This window comes from Vicugna pacos, chromosome 4 (genome assembly GCF_048564905.1).
Source record: "Vicugna pacos chromosome 4, VicPac4, whole genome shotgun sequence".
Lineage (NCBI taxonomy): Eukaryota > Metazoa > Chordata > Mammalia > Artiodactyla > Camelidae > Vicugna > Vicugna pacos.
In genome coordinates this window covers 41,638,646-41,661,859 of record NC_132990.1, presented here as the reverse complement: position 1 = coordinate 41,661,859, position 23,214 = coordinate 41,638,646, and positions in this window count along the sequence as shown.

The following is a 23,214-nucleotide window of genomic DNA, read 5'->3' as shown; positions in this document are numbered from 1 at the left end:
GACAGAATCTTGTGAGCTAAACCATTAAAGAGAAGTAGGAAATGCTTTGGATAGTCACAAAGTCTCTGCTAAGATGATCTATGTCCTGAGCTTTCTTTTCTGCTACTTATTTTAAAGTACAAAAATTAGAACTCACCCAAGTGGGTGCCAACCTTGATATTTTGGCAAGGGCCCCAAAACACACGTAAAGGTGCCCATGTGAGGTCTACCATCTCTACATTTTCTTCACTGCTCCCCACTCTGGTGGGCCCACCCACTCCAGGGCTTTCAAATTCTTCTCATCCTCCACCTCCCCTCCAAACAAACAATGGGAAGCAGAATCGGTAGGGGTGTAAATGACAGCCTTTGACTCTACTCCATGGGTGACACACTTCAGAGTATCAATTCTGGATGTAATGTAGGCAGCACACAGCCCAGTTCCCGGCCATTCATACAGAGGAAAGATGACTAGAGGCATAAATAAAAGGCTCACTCCTGTGTGGATGTGCCCCCGTGTACAATTATAGCCAAGTCTGTAATTCCCAGCAGTGTCATTTGAGTTCTTGCTTTTTCAAGCTCTCATGGTAGATTGTGAAAATGCTGATTTACCACCTTTCTTGGCAAGTTGTCTCTGGAAACGCTGACCCTACTCCACCGAACACTTAATAAAAAACTGGTGTCCAAGAGGGTTATAGGTTCATCTCTAAATTTCATATTTGTCCCAGGAAGGAAAAAATAATATTTGTTGTTTGGGGTGGGGGTGGGGGTCCAAAAAGAGAAAGCAGGAAAGAGAAAATATTTGATATTCTAGAAGTGCCAAGTCCCAAAGCTTCAAAATTCTCTCCAGCAGCATTTTTCACTATCTGCAGTCCCTGGAGCACTGGTGGCCTTCGCCCAGGTCCCTAGCACTCTCCATAATTGCACAAACATGGAATTTCGTGGCTTTAGAGAGAAGTAGATACACACGCTACTTAAAAAAAAAATTTAACTGCTCTATTTCTTCTCTAAGAACATGCCTGGTTCCACGCAGGGAGGTCGGACACCACCGTGGGCAGGTTACACACGGCGAGCAGCTGCTGGCAGCCAAGGGGAGGGTGTGTGGAGGCCGTGAGGCCGTGAGGTAGTGTCTCGTCTGAAGGAAATAAAATATTGCATGCAGAGGGCTTATTAAAGGCTTCAGGCTTGACAAATCCATAGTAAAAGCAAGTCCTGGAAGCAGGCAGTTTCCCCTTTTGCTGGTCATGTTAACTTTATAGTTGGAAATGGGAATGCAATTTTGACATTTGTATGGACTTAGGGAAAAAAAAAAGTGAAGCATGAAGCCAGTTTTTATTGAAAAAACATGACAGAGAACAAGACTTCTCATGTCAACACTGCCGGTGACTAAGGTGCAGGCTTCTCTTCTGGGGCTCTACCTGCCACCTTGTCACAGCCACAGGAAACAAACAAACAAACAAAAAAGCAGCGCAGTGACCACGGAGGCCACAGCTCTCCTTCTGAGCTGCTCTGATGGAATGACTCCAGAAGTTTCACCAAGATATTTCAGGACATTGTACTCTAAATGGCAGCAAGGCAGCTCACTGTGTTCCCCAAGTTCAAGTTTTTAAAAACTCAATTGGGTTTATTTCTTAATTTAAAAATTTTATGTTTGAAGATTTCAAATAGTAACTTATGCACATGGTACAAAATTCAAAAGCTGCAAACAGCAGATGCTAAAATGCAGGTCTGCCCAACCTCCTCCCCCGTGTTCTGCTCTCCTTACAGGAGGCAGCTCTCATCACCTCTGCTTGCAGATTCTTCCAGAGTTCTGTGGCACGCATATGCAAGCACACCCCACATAGAATCTTTTCTTTGGTTTTATATATGGGCTTTTTTGTTGTTGGTTTACTCAAAAAGGTGTAATAAAAAAAAGATAATGAATTTGGTGAAATGGATCATTTTTAAACAGCTTGATGAAATGGATTATTTTCCTAGCTTTAACCAGGTATTTAAAAAGTATTAGCATGCTATTTAATGACTCAACGTAGAAATGATTTTTTAAAAATCTGAATGCATCCACAATATCCATAGCAGACAGATTCTACTGTGAGAATTTCTCTTGCTCCTCCTGTTTGTCACCAGATATGTCTCCCATCAAGGGAGGCCTTTCTCTCTCTTACTCCACTCTGTGAGGATCTTTAAACATCCTCACTGATGTTCATCATCTCAGCCCTTCTTTAAAACTCTTAAAGTAATTTGTCAAGGTTTCCTGAATGGAGATGTCAAAAGTCATGACTTTTTAAAAATTGGCCAACAGGAATCCAACCCCTTACCTCTGACCACAAACAGCTGATCTTGGGCAAGAAGGAGAGGAGTGCTGTCACACAGTTGAAAGAACACTGGCTGGGAATGGAGTGCATTCTGATCTGTTCATTCTAATCATAACAGCATCCAGATCTCAACCAAGGCTTCAGATCTCTCCAGTCTCCTATTTTCGTATTTTTTTTTTTGTAAAGAGGGGAAATCACAATTAGAGATTTCCTGCTTCAACATTCTGTTTCTCGTCTGACACCTCCAGTGCTTTGCCCATATGTATCTCGTCCTTAAAGTCTCAATTGATCAGTGCAACAAACTTCTCTTTCTTGAGTTAAAATGAAAAAAAATGAGCATAACCAAACTGAAATTTGCTAGGTGTTATGGACTGAATATTTGTGTCCCTCTGAAAGTCATATGTTGAAGTCCTAACCTTCAATGTGATGGTATTTGGAGGTGGGGGAATTTGGCAGGTAATGAGGTTTTGAGCAGGTCATGAGTGTGGGGCCCCTAAGGTGGAATTAGCACCCTTATAAGAAGAGCTCTCTCTCTCTCCACTATGTGGGGACACAGTGAGAAGGTGACAGTCTGCAAGCCAGAAGCGTGTCCTCACCAGAACCATGCTGGCATTCCTGACCCTGAACTTCACAGCCTCCAGAACTGTGAGAAATATATTTCTGTTGTTCAAGCCACGTACACTAAGGTATTTTGTTATGCAGCCCGATCTAAGACACAAGGTATTTCCTAAATTCTTGAAAGTAAATAGTTTAGCAACTTAAAGATACAGTTTCCACTGATGCCAATCCTTCTTTATTTCATTCAGTCACGTAGACCCTTCAGCATCAGTGCATCAGAAGGGCATGTTACATCCTGAGTAGATAGCAGGCCCTATTCTGGGTACAGATGCTAGCCACGGGGCCCTGCCGCTGAACTCACTGAAAACTAAGACCTGGAGCAGGGCAGTGACATCTGCCCAAACTCACTTATCAGCCAGTCTGAATTCTGGGTGATTGAATCGGGCTGGGCTGTGTGTGAGAATCTAATGCAAGATGGGACTGTGGGCTGCAGAGACTGAAAATAAGAGACATGTGAAAAATTCCTTCCAGGGGTTAGGCCAAGGTCAGGAACCACAAACCTGACCTTCTTAAGGAGAGGGTATAGCAGGCAGAAACAAGTATGAGGCAGCACATACATTGTTCTTCTAATTCTTACATTTCTAACTTTGAATATGTGTTTCACTCAACAAATTTGTACTAAGGGCAAATTACGTGGTAAGCAGTGTTCTAGGTGCCAGTGATGGAGCGGTGAAGAGACCCCTCTACCAGCAAAAACAATCCCTGCCCTCACAGAACTCACATTCTAACACTATATTCACTCCATCACCTAATTAGTGTTTCAAGTAACTCCTTTATGCTTAACATGATGAGAGTGGTGCCTGTTCTTTTACAGCTGTACTTGTATTTGTACATCATCAGGATTTTTAATGTTTCCATTCTGTTTTTCAGATACAAGTTGGCCTTCCATTCTTTGCCTAAATGGGTTGATTCTAAAAGTCAAACATCTATAGATTTATGTCATCATAATTATGTACATGCCAAAGACTGCAAAGCCAAATATATGCTAGAATTACACATATCCTTTCTAAAAGATCTAATGGTATAACCCCTAAGCCAATTAAAGGAGAATATTTACATCCTAATCATTTGGGTCAAATAAATACCCTGTTCTTACATCAAGTCAATTAAATGCTTAAAATCATGACATGCCACATTTTGCTTTGTTTCATAATATCTGAACCAGAATTTCTTACATAGTTTTTTGTTTCTCCTGAAGTTTGTAATTGCTTTCTTTTTTCTTAGAGATAGAAAAATGATGCACCTTCAACCTATCCTCAGGCTTATCTAGACTCTCAGTCATGCTGTCCAGTGCATGGAGTTCACCTTTTCCCCCAAACCTCCCTTAACTCTGCCACCTTCTGCTCCAGTCACGAGTACTTGCTCCGTAAGCCTATTGTATAGCTTTTATCCTCATCTTTTCACTGTTTTCCTGGGGTCTACTATTTCTTGGATCTTACCTGTTCCTCTTTCTTGATTTTTCACCCTTATCTTCTTAGATATCGCAAAATAACTTCCTAAGAAAGGATATTAGGAGATCCTGAGACAGGTACATCTAAAACATGTCTTTATTTTTTGTTCTCATCCCCGCTGGACAATCTGACCAAGTATAGAATTCTAGGTTAAACACAGAAGTAAAAAGGCAAGCTACAGACTAGGAGAAAATACCTGCAATGCACATATCTGAAAAAAGCTAGGATCTAGAATTTATAAAGAACATCTAAAAATCAATAAGAAAAAGATAAACAACCCAATTAAAAAATGGGCCAATACTTGAATTGGAACTTTGCAAAAGAAAATAACCAAATGGCTAAGAAGTTTGTGGGAAGTTGCTCGATATCAGTGCTCATCAGGGAAAATCAAATTAAACTCACAGTGAGAGATCACTGTGCATTGACCAAAATGGCTTAAATTAAAAAGATTGATAATACCAAGTATTGGCAAAGATGTAGAGGAACTAGAACTTCAGAATACACTGTTTATGAGAGGGTGAAACTCTGAAATACTGTATAGCAGTTTCTAATAAATTAAACACATACTTACCTATGACCAACCCTACAATTCCAATTCTGGCTATACCTCCAGAAAAAATTTGTCAAATAACTCACAAAAACTTGTATAAGAATGTTTGTAGTAGCTGTATTCATAATAGCTTCAGACTAGAAACAACCCAATGCCTACTAAAAAGAGAACGGATAAACAAACCTTACTATAATAATACAATGGAATACTTCTCAGCAATAGAAAAGAATGAACTACTGCTACACCCAACAACTTGGATGAATGTTAAAACAACGGTATTGATCAAAGGAAGCAAGACATAAGTATATGCTGTATGATTAAGCTCACAGGAAGTTCAGAAACAAAACAAATCTATGGTGATAGAAGTCAAATACTGATTATTTGAGGAGGAAGGTAATGTGTATCGACTGGGAAAGGGCACGCGGGATCTTTCTGGAGTTAGGGGAATAGTCACCATCTTGATCTGGATGGTGTCTGTCTACTCATCAATCTTTACACTTAAGACTGTGCATCTCCCAGTGGGTATTATACCTCAACTTTCCTTTATACTTTAAAGGTTTTTTAAAAATGAAAATATCTAGGCTGAAAGGTTTTCCTCGGTATTCTGAAAGCTTTTCCTTGTTATCTTCTAATATCCACAGGTGATGATATGAAGTCTTGCACCAGTCTGATTCTCACTCCTTTGAAGTCCAAGTTTATTCTCCCTGGAAGCTTGAGAACTTTCCTTTAACCTTCTTGTTCTGAAATTCCACGAAGATGTCTCTAAGTAAAAATCCTTCTTTGTATTCATCCCATTTGCCGATCAGTATGCATTTTCAATTTGAATACCTGTGTCTATCTGTATCTCTGGGCATTTTTCTACTAATTTTTAAAAGAATTTTCAGCTCTTCTTTTTATTAAAATCTGCTGTTTTCAAACCTTCATGAGTCAGAAGATGAACTTCTTAAATTAAGCCTCTATGTCTCTTTCATTTTTACCTTTTCTTTGTCTTTTTGCTTTGTTTTTTAGACTTCCTATGCTTTATCTTACAGCAATTATGCTTAATTTCTGGGCACTCTTACTTATCCTGGGTTCCTGTTTGATAGCAATTTGATTTTATTGTAGGATACAATATCATCTCAAATCACTAGAGGATTTTACAAAAGTTCTCTGTTTTCTGAATTACGTCTGTTTTCTCTGATAATTGTGGTCTTTCTCTTTCACGCTACTTGTTTTCCTCGTGTGTTTGACTCTCCTTGCAGGATACATGTTAATAATGAAGGTGTGTGTTTCCTCCTCCATTCAACAGAAAGGTTTATTTCCTTGCTGGGGGTCTTCTTGGAAGATCCGTGTACTAGGGAAGGGCAGGTTGAAAGATCAGCTTTATGGTAGATGGGCATGAAGCTCCCTGACAGTTCAGGGGTATCCAAATGCCAGAATGAGGAATGCCTTTGCTGCACAGTGAAAACTTTCAAAAGAGGTCATAGCTTTCTCTGGTTTATTTAGCATCTTTAGGGAAGGATCCTGGAGGCAATGGCCAGGCAGCCTGCAGCTCTGCTGGGGTTGGGGAGCAGGCAGCACTGCCAAGCACTGACTTTCATTCAACCTTCCTTTGTTTTACGGCTTCCACTCACCCCCTCCTTTCTTACCATTCCTGTAACTTCAAGCCTGCAGCCCCTCCAGGCAGGTGGGTGCTCTCCTCCCCTGCAGACCGTCATAGCACAATCTCTTTCATCTGACTACATGCTTCCAACTACTTCCCGTCATCTAGAAGTTTCTCAAAGTCTCATCTACTCGCTTCCTCCTCCCTACTCTCTTTTCACTCTTTGAAAAACTTTAATTTTCACTTCAGTGTAGCCCCTAGAGGGTGGGAGGTAACCATGTATGTTCAATCTATCTTGAATTGTTATGTACATTCTTTTCCCTTTTTCCCTCTACAGTAAGTTAAGCTATTTATAAAAGCCTGATAAGATGTTAAATATAATAAGGTTAAGAATATTACCAAACAAAACTCATTTATTAAGGCAACAACTGATCCTTTAGTGCAAATGATTCCCAAATCTATACTCTCACCACCTTTGCATATCTCCACGTGCTCCACTTCCACTTCTCTGTCCCACTTGTCCCGCATTTACACCAACCCAAGCCCATTCTCTACTGCCTCCTTCCCTGTGAAGATCTTCTTCCCCATCGTGACTGGCCCCTTTGGTCTTTCTGCAGGTTCCACCCACATCCATGCAGGTTGATCACTTCACACAAGTCTTTGACTTTTCTTTGCTCTGTTCTTCTATAGTCAACGAGTGCTCAAATCCTCTCAGTTCTTCTTTTTTATTTTATTCTATATTTGGAGTGAATTCTCTCCTTTAGCTCACCTTGTGCCTGGACAATAAAGGGGACTGAAAGTAGTAATGGCTACATTAGCTGTATCCCTGCCAGGAGAAGAGCAAAGAATCACTGCTTGACACCCATCAATATCTGTTCCCTTTATGCAGATGTGCACAGTGGATACCTCAGCCGAACAGAAAAAACTGTGCCTATTAAACATTTAAAGAAAATAAATTGTATCTATCACAGAGAAGGATTTGTAAACATCTTCTAAGGGTTGAATGCCAAATGCATATATTCTTAGACCTAAAATTGGCTTCAAGTCCAGTAGACCAATTCCAATCTCTCCTACTCTGCAGCTATTCCGATAAAAGTCCCAGCCCCATCTCAATTTTTCTTCTCTTTACGTAAATAAGACACTACAAATGCATACAGTATCTGAATGACCATATTAGCCGAAGTGAGGATCTTCTGTAAACAAGTACACGTGGGTAGAAATCACCTTCGAACTCTCTCAAATACTACTGTAGTTGTGTGTTTTTAGTGCTAGTCTGATGTTTGCATTATCAGCTGTAATTAGAAACATGTAAAATTGTTACTGGGCTGAACTGTTGGTAAACCTAGTTCAGGAATTTAATGTTTTTCTGCTATAGCTCATACTCGTATCTCTGCTGAGGTTTACACTTAGACACTAGGAAAATTCAACTTGCTATTAACTGTTACTCGCGTGCCTCTTCCCCCAAAATAAATTGACGAGAGGACAACCCTGAGGCCTGCTGGGAGGGCTTGGTGGGGCTGGGGGAAGCAGAGAGAGGGGTGGGGATGGGAGGCTTATACATCCAGCAAGATTTGATATTAAACAGAAAGGCAAGCACAGATGGTGTTTGATTACCACTGGACTACTGCCAACAACTCACAGGTAGATATTACAGGAAAAACCAAACATGGCACCCATGGGAACCTCATTCTCAAACCTCAATGCCCTTCAAGGGTTCAGGATTACACCCTGTGTCGGTGTTGCTGATTATATACACATTTATACATAAATACATGTAATTTCATTTTCAGAAATCTCATCATGCCAAAATTTGCATCACCAAATATGTACATTAACCAGAACATATTTCCCCCACAGAAGTCTTAATTTCATGAAATGGTTTTAAAGTAGTAAATTTCCCTATGACTTTAAAATTTGATTTATTTACAAAATTAACTTTCCATGGAGCTTTCAGTTCATTCACTCAATCACTCATAAATGTTTCCTGATGACTGTCACATTCACATTCACAAAAACACATCGACTAATGCAGAATAAGACTAATAAACAAACCACAACAGGCCAAGATCTTGATTTAACATGATGCCCTTTTTTCACCTATAAAATTGACAGTGACTCATTTTTGCTAAGTAAAGGGTGCTGACTGGCGATTGGTGGCTAAGTTTATCAACCACATTATAACTTTAGGGCTGCATCTTGATGGGCTGTGGTTCTTCAGCTTTAGAACGTCTCTGCAATTCCCTGACAACCTGATGAAAATTGAAGTACCTAGACGACCAGCTGTTTGTCCACGGCACACCGCGATGATTGAATCAGCAGGCTTCTCTTGGAACATGATGGACTTTAACTAGATAGTCTCAACCTGAAATGCACTGGATTTCTTAAACCGTAAAAAGATAGGCCCAGTCACTACAAAAAAGAAACCCAGAATCTTAAGATGCTCTCTCAAATTCATGGGAGCTGTATCTCAAGAGAAATAACAGTAACAAAACTCCCTTTTATTTCTGTAGAAAGAAAAACCACACTGGGTACTACTATGGGTGGGGAGAAGTGAACATTCATCCATCTAAGACTCTTCTAAAGTGAAAAACCCAGGTCTAGAGATTGAGAGTCGGGACCAGACAGCCTGGGTTGGAATCCTGACTCTGTGTCTTATAAGCAAGTGTGTGTTTTAGGGCAGGTTACTTAAACTTGCTGTGCCTCAGTTTCTTTACCTGTAAAGTGGAGATAAAATTGTACCTACAACACACAGCTGTTTTAGGATTAAATGAGTTAACACATAAAGTGCCCGGGAGAAAGCCTGGCACAGCAACAAGTGTTTGCCACCGTGACTGTGATAAATGCCTACTCTGGCCAGGTGCTTTACAGTTTACATGACTGCAGTTAATCTCTGCAGGTGGATAGTAGGTATTCTTATCTCCACTTTCCCTTGAAGAGAAAATGGACTTCAGAGGAGACAAGTAATTTTTCTAAGACCACATAGTGAGTAAATGGTTGAGCTACGAGTCATAACCAACTCCTTCCTATTCTAGCCTTCTCTTCCCACTTGTGAAGAGGATGCAGCTAACTAACTAGCTAGCTGGCTTTCTCACTTTTCAATCAGCTGTCCTGATGTTCCACGAGAGGTCTTGGGCAGACTTGGACAGCCACCTCAAAGATGCTCCATCTGCTCCTGTTCCCTTTATGGCCAGGGAGCAGCCAGTGTTGTCACCCAGCACAGGGCAGCTGGCTCTGCAGGGAAGCCAGGGACAGATGCAATGATCAGAGGGCCCTGGTCCCAACCACTTTCTCTTCCCTATTGTCAGAGAGGCTCCCTGCAGTGGTTGCCAGTCAGCGCGTGTGATGGGCTTGCTCTTTTCCTTTCAAAATGTTTTAATTTTTTTATGCCATCTTTAATATTTTATTGTTTCTAGTGGATGAAAGGAGAAAACCTTGTTCTGAAAAATACATCATCTTCCTTCCACGGAAGAGATCCGTCCCGGAGCAGTGTTCCCAGCCAGTGCTGCCAACTTCAAAAATAAATGGTTCTGATATCTTCAGAAACCAGATTTTCATATTTGTTCTCTGAAGAGCAGAGGGTACATTTTTAATAAAACTCTAGTTGTGATAAATTGCTGGCTCAAAAATAGGTGGAGGCTCAGCAAGTGCAGTGGCCTGGGAGCCACTGGGGTGAGTGATTTGCCTATATAAACAGGAGCACCGAGGACGCCTTTTGTAAGGCCCACCTCATTTCAGCTGGGTGATTTCATTTCCAATTATCAGGTCTGATCTCAGTGAAGGTGATTTGCTTGCCATCTACATCTGGATGACCCTGGCACAAACCCACCCAATCTAACCTCAAATCTAAAGCAGAAGGCAGATATTTTAGTGTGTTTAAGCATGGTATTAACATAGCTTGCACATATTTATTTGTGATAATGCTTAGACCCTGGAAAACCTGGTTTAATTGCTTACACACAGTGACTGAATACAGATGAATGTTTATGACTAATAGGAGTATATATGCTTAACATCAAAAGCACTCTCTTACTAATAGTAATAGTTGGTGCTGCTTAAATGTGATCTGGAGCAAGGAAGAGCTTGGAGGACTGACGACAGCTACATAGGAGAATGTGGCAAAGGTCATCACCTTACCTCTCTCTGACCTCATCTGTTAGGCATTTAGCCTAGCCCTCCACTGTCGGTGATGGGAGCAGGTGCTCTTAAAAAGGCCCTTAGGTAAATCATTTTTGACTTAACTGCTGCTTGAGCCTCCTGAACCATAAGTGAAATCCTCTGGGTTACTGTTTCACGTGGAGGAGTGGAGGTGTCTCCAAATACTGAGAATGTAATTAAGGAAAAGGACGTGTGACATAGCCACAGAATTTCCACCACAGGGTGCTATCTGGGCAGAAGACGAGAAAGATGTGAGGGTGCTGCTCTCCCTTCTAGGGGCACTACTGATGGAATGCTGAGCTCTTTTCCAGCTAGAGGATCTGACATACAGAGAAACATGCAACAAAGGTCCTGGTCCACGCATCTTTGCTCCTCCACCCCCCACATTAATTGGTTGGAACTCTGGGTGTGCCATGGGATCATATTCTAATGACATGCAGAATGCTGAACGATCCTCCTCAGTTCTTAGCTCTGAGAAAGGAGGATATTTTCTTTTGGTTTTTTAAGATCTACTCTCCACCATCTCCCCGCTGCCCTGGGTCCTGGGAGACTGAAATTTTCTGGATTGCATCGATGGGCTCCCTTGCCCTCTTGTCCAATTGGATTCAGTCAATGGGAAGCACCAGCAAAAGAAAAGGACAGAAGATAAGTGGGACTGGGATGTTTATTCCCTGAGCCCTTCCCTGTGGGGCCACTGGAATTTGGCTACATCCTTCAACCAATGGCACAGCTCCTGCCTGATCCATCTTGCAGGGACAGGGATTAGCCTGAGGAAGGACACATTAGGACTCTTTCACAGTGACCAGAGAGGAGGAAGCAATGCCACTTTTGGACGCAGTTGTGGGTAGGAGTGATGGGAAGTAGAAAGTTCTCATGTGATGGCATCCTTTTATTACATATGTGTGAGGAAGGAGGTAAATGCATTCTTTTTTTTAAATTGAAGTATAGTCAGTTTACAATGTTGTGTCAACTTCTGGTGTACAGCATAATGTTTCAGTCATACATATATATACATATATTAATTTTCATATTCTTTTTCATTATAGGTTACTACAAGATACTGAATATGTTCCCTGTGTATACAGCATAAACTTGTTGTTGATCTATTTTATATACAGTAGTTAGTATCTGCAAATTTCAAACTCCCAATGTAACGCTTCCCACTCCCTTTCCCCACTGGTAATGAGTTTATTTTCTATGTCTGTGAGTCTGTTTCTGTTGTGTAAATAAGTTCATTTGTGTCTTTTTAGGTTCCACATATGAGTGACATCATATGGTATTTTTCTTTCTCTTTTTGGCTTACTTCACTTAGAATAATGATCTACAGGTCCATCCATGTTGCTGCAAATGGCATTATTTCATTCTTTTTTATGGCTGAGTAGTATTCCATTATAAATATAAATTATATATATAAATAAATTATACATATATGTGTGTGTGTGGATTCTTTATCCAATCATCTGTCAATGGATATTTAGGTTGTTTCCATGTCTTGGCTATTGTAAATAGTGCTGCTATGAATATTGGGGTACATGTATCTTTTAAAATTTTAGACTTCCCTCCAGATATATGCCCAGGCGTAGGATTGCTGGATCATATGCTAAGTCTATTTTTAGTTTTTTGAGAAGTCTCCATATTGTTTTCCATAATGGCTGCACCAAACTACACTCCCACCAGCAGTGTAGGAAGGTTCCCTTTTCTTCATACTGTCTCCAGCATTTGTCATTTGTGGACTTCTTAATGTTGGCCATTCTGGTGTGAGCTGATACCTCATTGTAGTTTTGATTTGCATTTCTCTGATAATTAGCAATATTGAGCATTTTTTTTTTCATATTGCCTATTAGCCATTTGTATGTCTTTACTGGAGACATGTCTGTTCAGGTCTTCTGCCCATTTTTGGATTGGGTTGTTTTGATTTTTTGTTATTAAGTTTTATGAGCTGTTTATAAATTCTGGAAATTAAGCCCTTGTCAGTCATATCATTTGTAGATATTTTCTCCCAGGTAAGTGCATTCTTGATGCATAGGAGGAAGAGGTAGTGGAGGAGAGGGCTTAAGGGGTATGGGAAAAGTTAGAGAGAGCTGACTTAGAAAAAGTATAAATTTAAGGTATCTTTGAAGACTACATGAAATTTAAGAATGTGAATTTGTAGCAGCACCAGTTTAGCACTCAGATGCCCGTGAAGGAAGGCAGAAAAGGCAATCAGTTGTATCTGTAAAATTAGGAGTTTACTGGGTGTAAAGAAGCACACTGAGAACTGAAGACTTTGGCAAGAGGAAATTGACTGAGGAAATTTTTCTCCTGGTCATGATGGGACTGAAGATGATGTGGGATGACAGTTGAAGGAACAAAGGAGTAGAGTTCACAAGGAGACTGAAAAACAGACACAGTGAGAATAACAGATTGAGGAAACCGACAGAATATGTGACTGTGATCAGGAACTGGGAGATTTGGGTAGAAGGAAGGAATTCATGGTAATGACAAGTTTTAGGATCTGATCATGAAATGGACCAGAGAACACTGAAGTTCAAAAGGTCAAGAAACGGAAAGGGTCTTTCACCCAGAATGATGAACACATTAGAGAGGAAGATTGGGAGCCCCTGCCTAAATCCTCAGTAAATTTAAACAAATGAGGGTTAGGTAGTTGTTGGCAGTGAGAGTAGAAGGTGAATGAATGATTTTAGCTTCAAATGAATCTGTTTTTGTGCAAAGAAGTGTGGAGCAATGGTCTAAAAGCAATACTGGGAGTAGGAGGACGCCCACTCTTCCTCCTGACTCTAAGGTATGTGGAGAACGATCAGCTAACAGTCAGTAAAGCTGCCAAGGGAGCAGTGCTTTCACAGGAGGGCCAAGTTTCCACACAGACGGGAGATGAAAAGACATTTAATGATGAGGTCAAGGAAAGAAAAAAAGTCCATTTGTTGTGGATCTGAGGGACCAGGCAAAGGATTAGGATGGAGGGGATTAGGGAGAAGCTGAGTTGAAAAGGAAATGACTAGAGCAACCATACTTTAGCCAGTGGCTTTTGTAGAGATGCAAAGCCTGATGGGTTTGCTCACTAGCTGTAAGTGGTCCAAATGACCTGGAAGCTGTAGCAATACTCAAGTACTGGGAGAGGTACAGGGAGGACGGCACGTGCCCAGTCCTCTCTGGAAGAAATCAGACGAGACATAGGATTGGTTGACCTTTGAGGAGTCTCCAATCCCTGGGAGCAGGCAGGCATGGAGATCAATTAATTTCTCAAATCTTTACCACAGCAGTTTTCAAACTTTTGGTCATAGGACCCCTTTCTATTCTTTAAAATTACTGAGGTCCTCCAAAGAGTCTTTGTTTTTCATAGGGATATACCTCCCTATATTTAACATATTAGAAATGTAATCTGAGAAAAATTTAAAATATTGATTCGTTGTGTTATTTTAAAACAACAACAAACCCATTTCTTATTAACACAACTAATATTTTTAATGAAAATTAATATGCTGAGAAAAATTTACTTCAATGTGAAACTGCATTGGGTAGAAGACACCCTTTCTGGGTTGCCAAACTCTGAACTTCTCTTTTCTTTGAGCTTATTTATAACTGTAATTGTAGATGACTAAGAGACTAGCAAATTATGTCCTGTCTGATAAAGGTTAGATTGGAAAACCCATTTTGCCTACATTTACAATTCATTAATATACCCTTGGCTCCATATGTATTTGAGTTTAGCTTATTTTTTGAACTGTTCATACCTGCCTGATTCCCTTACTGATTAACAAAGAGAATAAAATCTTTAACCTGTGTTCATTTTTATATCTATATGGAAGTCATGAATTTACTTAGGCTTTTTAAAAAAATCATCTTTTAACAAAGTGTATTTTCTGAAACAAAAAAATTAGCAAGAAGAGTGGAATTGTTTTACACTTTCACAAATCTTTTTAATGTCTGGCATAATAGAAGACAGCTGGTTTCCCATATCTGCTTCTGCATTCAATCTGCTGTAGATATGTTGTTTTAGATGAAGTATATGAAGAAAATTTGGCCTCAAATAGATATGTAGTTAGAAGAGGGAGGAGTATTTTAACATCCTTTTCAGATAATTGTGGATATTCATATTAATACAGTATCAAAACTTGCCAAGTTGTAATTTCTTAAAGGTTAGTTGCAATGTGGAATCTAAAATCATTTCAGTGAACTATTCATACTCTGTTAAATTAAAAATTCATTGGTTTATCCTTCATTTTGAAAGGCTCTTTTACCTATGCATGATTTTTGAACGTCATGAATTGGTCATTGGGAAAACCTTGCTTCACTAAGTCATGCGGATCTTCCAAATGTTAACACATCTCATTATACAATATATGTTTTAAAAAAAACACATTTGTTCATATCATCACCAATCTCCCCTCAGAAACCTTAAATAATAGAAAGTTGTTAAATCTATAGGTGGATAAGTTTTCCAAAATTCTAATTTTCACTTGCAAGCTTGACTTTTATCATTAGTAACAAATACAGTCAGTTATTTTCCACAAGTGACAGGCTCACTCACTCAATTTTAGGAAATACTTCCCAAATACTCAAGTCTAAATAACCATAGTTTGCTTATCAGTCATTCAAGGAAAAATGGTATTTCACAAAAAGCAGCTAGTCCAGCTTACAAGTCAACAACTGCACAACAATTTTCTCAGGATAACCATCATACTTCAGTACGCACTAGAAGTATTTTATGTGTACATATGTTGTCATATAGACTATTAAAAAGACACTCAAGGGTTAAAATTTAAAAATAATTTTTACTGTTTCAGAAAAGACATTCTCAAGTGATCTTGGTGATTTCTTTTACTGTGAATGGGAGGAAGTGAAGAATCCAACAAGTACTAGTTCAGTGCCACTGCATTGATCCATTATAAGGCAACAAGATGTTTATCCACTATTGCTTTTGCATCATCAATGAAAATATCAATATGATGGAAAAGTAAATAATGTCTTAACATCATTGTGAAAGTACTTTTGCTCCTGTGGACCCCGTGAGAGAGTCTCAGGGATCCCCCAGCAACCCACAAACCACTTTTGGAAAACCATGGCCCTGACAGATTCTCTTGCATGGTTCCTTTACTAAAGGAACTTAGACCTCTTCAGTGACTTCTCTGCTGGTGCGTGAGCTATTTTCACTTCTCTTTCTCTGGCACTAGACATAAAGTAAATTATTCACGAATGTTTGTTGGAAGAAGTTCACCAGAGTGGAAAAAGACAGGTTGATACCTGAAGGGACTGAATGAGGTTTGAAGACAATGACATTCAAGTGGGTTTTGAAGGGTGAAAAGGAGGTCAACACACAGATTGTGCCTAGAAGAGCACTGTGGACAGAAGGAGCACAACACATACTGAGACCTTTGCCATGTTGAGTTGATTCAACAGATGAGGACATCTGTTACACTGCTGTTCATGTGGGGCTGGTACTCGTGACATACGCTTAGGTTAGACTGGAGACTCATCAAAATATTGGTAGTTATTTGGATGTGATCAGTGGATGTGATCCCATAGGAGAGTGAAGAAAGAGTGAAGAACTATGTAAGAAAAGAGAAAGATAGAATCTTTCACATATCTGCTTTACAGGTGGTCAGAAGAAAAGATGTCAGCATAGGAGTCTGAGAAAGAACAGTCAGAAATCAGGCTTTGTATTTGTAAGAGAGTAGGTTCCTGGAATTAAAGGGGAAAAGAGTTTAAGGAATAAAAGAGCGTCCCAAAGTATCAAGAATCTCAGGGAAATCAATATTGAAAACTGATCATTAAGAGTTGGTAACAGTGAAATGTTTGGTGGCCTTTGCTTGGACAGTTTCATGTAAGCAATAAGAGAAGAAACCGTATAACCTGAAGTTAAGAGTATGTTCAAGGATGATAAAAGCGGAGAAGACTGTTACTGAGATATTGGATGTATCAACCACATGGAAGCCACTCAGGATGATAGTAAGAGATGAGAGAGTGAGGTAAAAGAGAAATGCAAGAGGCCGAAGTTATCAGTGAATGTAGAAAGTGAACTAGAGGTTGGTAGACCAATTGACAAGAAGGATTAGGAGGAGGCATTCACTAATTCTATTGTCTAGCTGCTGAGTATCGCTGCTTGCCGGGCACTGCACTAGGTGCAGGGAACACAAAGATGAACAAGAGAGTCCCACAGCCCAACAGGAAGACAAACCAGAAAACCAATATCACGATACAACAAGGTATGTATTTTAATGACATTATGTACAACATGTTTAGGAAGCCACAGTAGCTGATGTTGAAGTCTTGATAATTGATTTAGAATTTTGCTGTGAAAAGAGAAGAGAAGGAATTCAGCCTAGAAGAAAAGCTGAGCCACAGCCACTCAATAAGAAAGAGATTCAGTTGAACGAGACTGAGAACTATGGATGAACTTGATTACTTTGAGAACTTTTAAAATCCATTGAAATGTGTCATGTGTTGTTTAAAAATTCTTCCAAGTTTTCTTGGTTGCAATGTACATATATATGAATATATATATGAATGTGTAATTTAATTATAAAAGTAATTCACATCTTCAGTTTGTTTATTTTCTTGGCATTTACATTTCTGAGCTCTGAGGAGCTCTGAAAAAGGATTATGGAAGCAAGTCATTGCAGGATCATCCATCTTGTGTCAAACCTGGAGATGTAATAGGAGACCACAGGTCTCTTCAAGACAAGGACTGAACACTCTGTTCCAGGGTAAATAAGTTACAAATGCCCACTCTAGAGTACTGTGGACTCACATAAGAAAGTCATAAATGAAAATCAAGAGTATCATCTTTAGGATTGTCTGCTGATTTTAAAGGATATATGCTGGTTGCTTCCTGCTTCTTTTACAACTTTTGAAGGAAGATTAACTCATTTTATTTTTATGGCCTTGGTTGCACTTCCAGTTTTTAGAGAAGTAACAAAAGAGGAAAATGGCCTCGTAAACTATCATTTGCCCTTTAAAATGGTCCTGTGGATAAATGATCAGATGGTGAGGGCCTTGAAGACTTTGGCTCTGCCTACAAATGGTCGCTGCTGATGTGCTGCCCGACATCACTCTCCCACATTCAGTTTTAGAGCAAACAGTGGAGACAGCCTAGGATGGGTGATAGAGGACAACAGACCTGGGTTAATGCTGTGAGCTAGGTACTGGCTACAGGCAGATGTTTGTCTTCCCAGAAATTCAGTTTCCTCTTCTGTAAAATTGGGTCTGAATGGAGCTCTGAGGGGGGGAGACCTGGACTGCCTGAGATCAAAGGATTCAGTCAGCAGGAGCATCCTTACAGAGCTGTGACACTTTTAGAGCTGTAACAAGCCCCGCAAGGACCATCCCAGCTGGCTCCCTGACTGTGGTTTGCCTGGTCCTGGATCCTTTGCTTAGCAGCACATCCCCTGCCTGTGTGTCCCTCAACATCCCCTCCCCGCAAGAGGCTCCATAGCTTCCATCGAATTCTCAAAGGGGACTGTGATCCAGAAACACAGTGGGAGGAAAAACTTGTGCCAGATTTTCAAGATCAATGCAACCAGTTTCCAGGCTGGAAGTATGGAGTAGGCAGGTAAGAAATAAGTCTACTCAATCAGTCAGACATGGTTCCTTTGGAGGAAATTGAGGGGGCTTGGTGTCAAGTTAGGGGTCCTGTTCATTGTATTTCACTATGTACAAAAGCAAATGCTCAAGAGTTCTTTTGTTACATCATCCGTCTGCCAGTAAGTATTTCTTAATTTAAGAAAAGACCTGGCAATAATTTCCTATAATCGAGAAGAAAATCCAAAGAATACTCATGCACTGGATCTCCTACCATTGGTCAAGTGAATCCAAAATAAGGACAGTATTTTATATGATTGTTAATGTGCTTCCTCAGGGACCCAGTCTCTCATGATAGGGAGGTCGAGGAAAATTAAGTGATTCTATGAAGCCTCTCCAAGGATATAAATTCTAATGATTTATCAGTAACATTTTACTTTGGAGAAGGCACTTACATTTACACCTCGGTTTTTGCAACTGTGAAACAGGAAGTTTGGACCAGATTAGTGCTTCTGAAAGCATGGCCATGAAACTCCCTGTGCAGAATCACCTAGAGTTTCTATTTAAATTGCAAGCTTCCCAAATGAATCTCAAATACATTATACTAAGGGAGAAGAGTTACACACAAAAGTTGCCATGCCATGATCATGTTTATATGACATTCCAGAAAAGGCAAAATTCCAGGAAAGAAAGAAGACCGGTGGTTGCCTGGGGACCACAGGTAAGGGCAGGGAGAGGAGATGGATTGTGAAGGTGGCACAGCAAAACTTTTGTTGGGTGACACAGCTGTTTTATATTGTTATTGAAGTGGAGGTGACATGACTGTATACAATTATCAAGATTCATCAAATTGTATACCTCAAGTGAGTGAATATTATTGTATGTAAGTTATATCCCATCCCCGAATTTTCAAATTTTTGGGCCTTATCAGAATCTGAATTTTTAACAAGCCCTCTTGGTGGATGTTTTATTCACTAACATTTGGGAACTACTGAGTTTAATAATTTATTCATCCCTTACAAATTTAGGATTCCATAAAACTCTAATTTTGGGTGACAGTGGCAAAGTGTTCTGTAATGTCAAAGATAGATGACAAAGGGTATTTTTAGCTGTTACGCAGACTATGAAAAATATGGAAGACTAAGAACTCCAGAAGTTAAAAAAATTTTTTAAGCTTGGCAAACCTCTGTCTAGGGAACAGATTTAGAAGGATGAGTTAACTTGTGGGTTGGGACAACTTTTAGGGCCGGTTGTAAAACCTGGCCCATGCCTGGGCAGGGAGTTCCTTTGCCTCTGGCTACGTTGGCTCACTCTTGCAGTTTAGAAGGAGGCAGACTTTGAGATGAAGATGAGCCAAAACAGGCGCTAGTATAATTCTGCTGTGCCTATCAGCATTGTTTGCATTTCTGCTTGTCTGAGTTTTAATAATTTTAATCGGCAAATGAATCCTTTTCTGAATCTCCGAGGTCTCTTTTATTGTTAGAGAAATATAATGCACAATGACCTGCTGAAGGCCTTGGAACACAGCTAATCACCGTCAGAAGAACTGGGCAAGGAAACGGCTAGAATTCCAGCTCTCCTGCCACTCATGTGGACTATGACATCATTCACGTTAATTGATCGCATTCCTATCTACCTTTCCATTTGGGACCACGCATTGTTCAGACTATTTTTTTGTTAATCCAAAACAAAAACTGCTCACCCTCTGGAGCAGTGCCCTGGTGTGTGAGATCACCTTATTGATAGCTAACTGCTGTCAACTACTGGAGAGGGACCACAAGCTGCCAGCTGTTGCCTGGAAACGGCCTCAAAGTAGGCTAAGGAGGCCAGGAGACGATCCAAAAACCAAAGAGGATTTCAACACTTGGAGTATAATAAATGAATGGTTCCCTAACAAACAAATACAGAAAGAAAGAATGCAGGAAGGCCAAAATGGGAAGCAATGAGCTAGGAATGAGTAGGCTCAAACGTATAAACACATCATGGTCCTCCTTGGTCAGCAGAGGAGAGGCTGACCATGGAGTCACTTTCTCCTGCCTCCTTGTCTGCCTAACTGCTTGATTTTGCCCTCAGTCCCCCTCAGTTCCTCTCTTCCTGCTACCCTTTCTCCCTCCCCTGATTCAACATTTAAACGAGTACCTTTTAAACAGAACCAAAAGAGGGCTGGTGAAATACAATGAATACAAAAGACACAATTTCTTTAGAGGAGTCTGTAATCTAGTGAGAGAACCTGATAACTAAACAGTCATAATTAAGATTAAAAAGTGCTTTAGTGCATGAAAAGATGCTAAATATTGCTAATTATTAGAGAAATGCAATCAAAACTACAATGAGATATCACCTCACACCAGTCAAAATGGCCATCATTAAAAAATCTGCAAACTAAATGCTGGAGAGGGTGTGAAGAAAATGGAACCCTCCTACACTGTTGATGGGAATGTAATTTGGTGCAGCCATTATGAAAAACACTATGGAGGTTCCTTAAAAACCTAAAAATAGAGTTATCATGTGATCTAGCAATCCCACTCCTGGGCATATATAAGGAGGAAATTCCAATTTGAAAAGATATGTGCACTCCAATGTTCATAGCAGCACTATATACAATAGTGAAGACATGGAAACAACCTAAATGTCCATCAACAGATGACTGGATAAAGAAGATGTGGTATATTTATATAGTGGAATACTACTTGGTCATAAAAAAGAATGAAATAATGCTATTTGCAGCAACATGGATGGACCTAGAGATTATCATATTAAGTGATGTAAGTCAGACAGAGAAAGACAAATATCATGTCATATCACTTATATGTGGAAATTATAGGGATAAATTAAGAGTTTGGAATTAGCAGATACTAACTATTATATATAAAATAAACAACAAGGTCCTATAACACAGGGAACTATGCCTTGTAATAACCTATAATAAAAAGGAATATGAAAAAGAATATGCCTAGATATATATGTATGATTGAAACCGAAACTAACACAACATTGTAAATCAACTATCCTTCAATTTTTAAAAAGCCCAGAGGAGCAAGAGGTTTGCTCCCCTTGGGGAAGCTTTCTTACTTTCCACCAAGGTCCTCATCCAGTGGACACTGGGTAATATCTGGAGACATGTATGCCAAAAGGACAAGAGAGCAGAATTAGAAACAGAGAGACTTCAAAGGGGATGTAGTTCTGACAGCTGTGAAAAAAGAGAGGTAAGGAAGGTGGCCTGAGTAGGGTGAGCCTCAGACTGCAGTGCAGCTCTGGAAAAGTTAGGGTCAGGCTTCTAAGAAGCTCCCCAGCACATACTGCCCATCAGAGGAGTCCTGTATCCTCTGATGGGCAGGGGCAGCCCTTCTCTGGTATTCCCACCATGCTCGTTGGCTGAGAGCTACTGGGAAGACCAGAATGCTGGAGGGGTGACGGCAGAAGCTGTCAGCTAAGAGTGCTCCTCTCAAAGCTTCTCCCTAGAAGGGACCGAGTGGTGCAGCCCCATGGCCCCCACAGATAGACTATGACTCTGTCTATGTTGGATTTATTAAAGGTCTCCATTTTCCTTCTAAAAAGCTGAGCTGCGCATCTGCACTGAGAAGATTAGAAAACACTTGCAATTTTTCTTCCTAAAACCTTCCTGTTCATAAAGCTACTGGCCTGATTTTTGTTATGTGTGTCTACACAACACTACAAGAGAGACTCGTCCTTTTGTGTCACAAAGTAAGTGAAGGGAAGTTGTGACTATGTGCCAATATGAGACCACACTTTCTGCCTCTGGAATGTTAGTTTATAAGAGGGATCAGAGCACACACACACTTTTCTATAATGATTACCTATTATCTCCACAGGGCATTGGTTGCTGAAACCTCCTTTCTGTCTACAGTCCATCACCAAAGAAGCAGCTTCCAATCCAGGATCCCCAATCTTTCAGATGTTTAAAGAATCCTCTCCTGACAAATAATGGAAAGCCATACCGGAAACACCTGATATTTTATGTCATTTTATTTGGAAGAATACAATGAAGCAGTGAAACTCCTTGACCAGTTTCAGTCTCTCATGGCATCTTGATTTTGGCAGGTCTAAAACACCTCCTGGGGAACCATCCACCTTCTGTGCCGGCCCCCTAAGAAGAAAACATGGTTCTCCTGGTATGTTGTTGATTGCACTGGAGCCTACTGGGTTCCTTAGGATATTATGTCTACATATTCAAAACAGAAATCTGTGGTCCCTGCCACCAGTCAGAGCACACTGTCTCTGGGATTAATGCAGTCTGCACTCTCAGTCACACAGAAAACCCCTATCATCAACAGCTGGCGTTTGGATGCATTCACTGTTGGACCATAAGGAGTCACTCCAGTGTTGTGGATTTCAGAATCAGATATGAAATAGGATGTAACCCTGGGTGGAATTTCTTAAAACCCAACTGCCAAGAGTAACTCCTCTAAAACAGAAGGGAGAAGGTAAAAGAAAGGAAGAGGGAGGTGCTGTGTTTGTGTGAGGTATTTTGCTTACTTCTCATCTTTTTTTGTGACGTTTCAAGGAAAGTAATTCCAGCATTAAACCTCACCATGAGAGTGCTCTAGTTCACACTCAGCTTCAGGAAATTGGGAAAGAACAGAATGCAGTTTGGCCAGCAAGTTCAGCTCAGGGCATTTATGAAATCCTATCACATTAATTCATGAAATCCCCTAAGGGCAATGACCCCATTTCAGGTGCTCTCCTTTGGGGAACATCACACATGGGAAAATCCTCAGTTTCCAGCTCTCATTTACCAGCAATAGCTAGGAGGGAGCTGTGGAAGTGGGTGCTTCTTATACTGTTATTTTTCCAGAGGATTCAGCATATGTATTTTATCTGGAAGTGATGTTGGGGAAAGGCAAGCTACCACACTCTGCCTCAACAATGTCAGAAGACTTATCATACACAAACACGCAATAATGACTTTAAGAAGTGATTATGAGTGGTGCCTTTCTCAATGCAGCACACACTACAGTAATAATCCAAATTGCCTGTGACTTATGAGTATACTTGGCAACAACCACTAGTTCCCACTGTAGTGTGAAATTA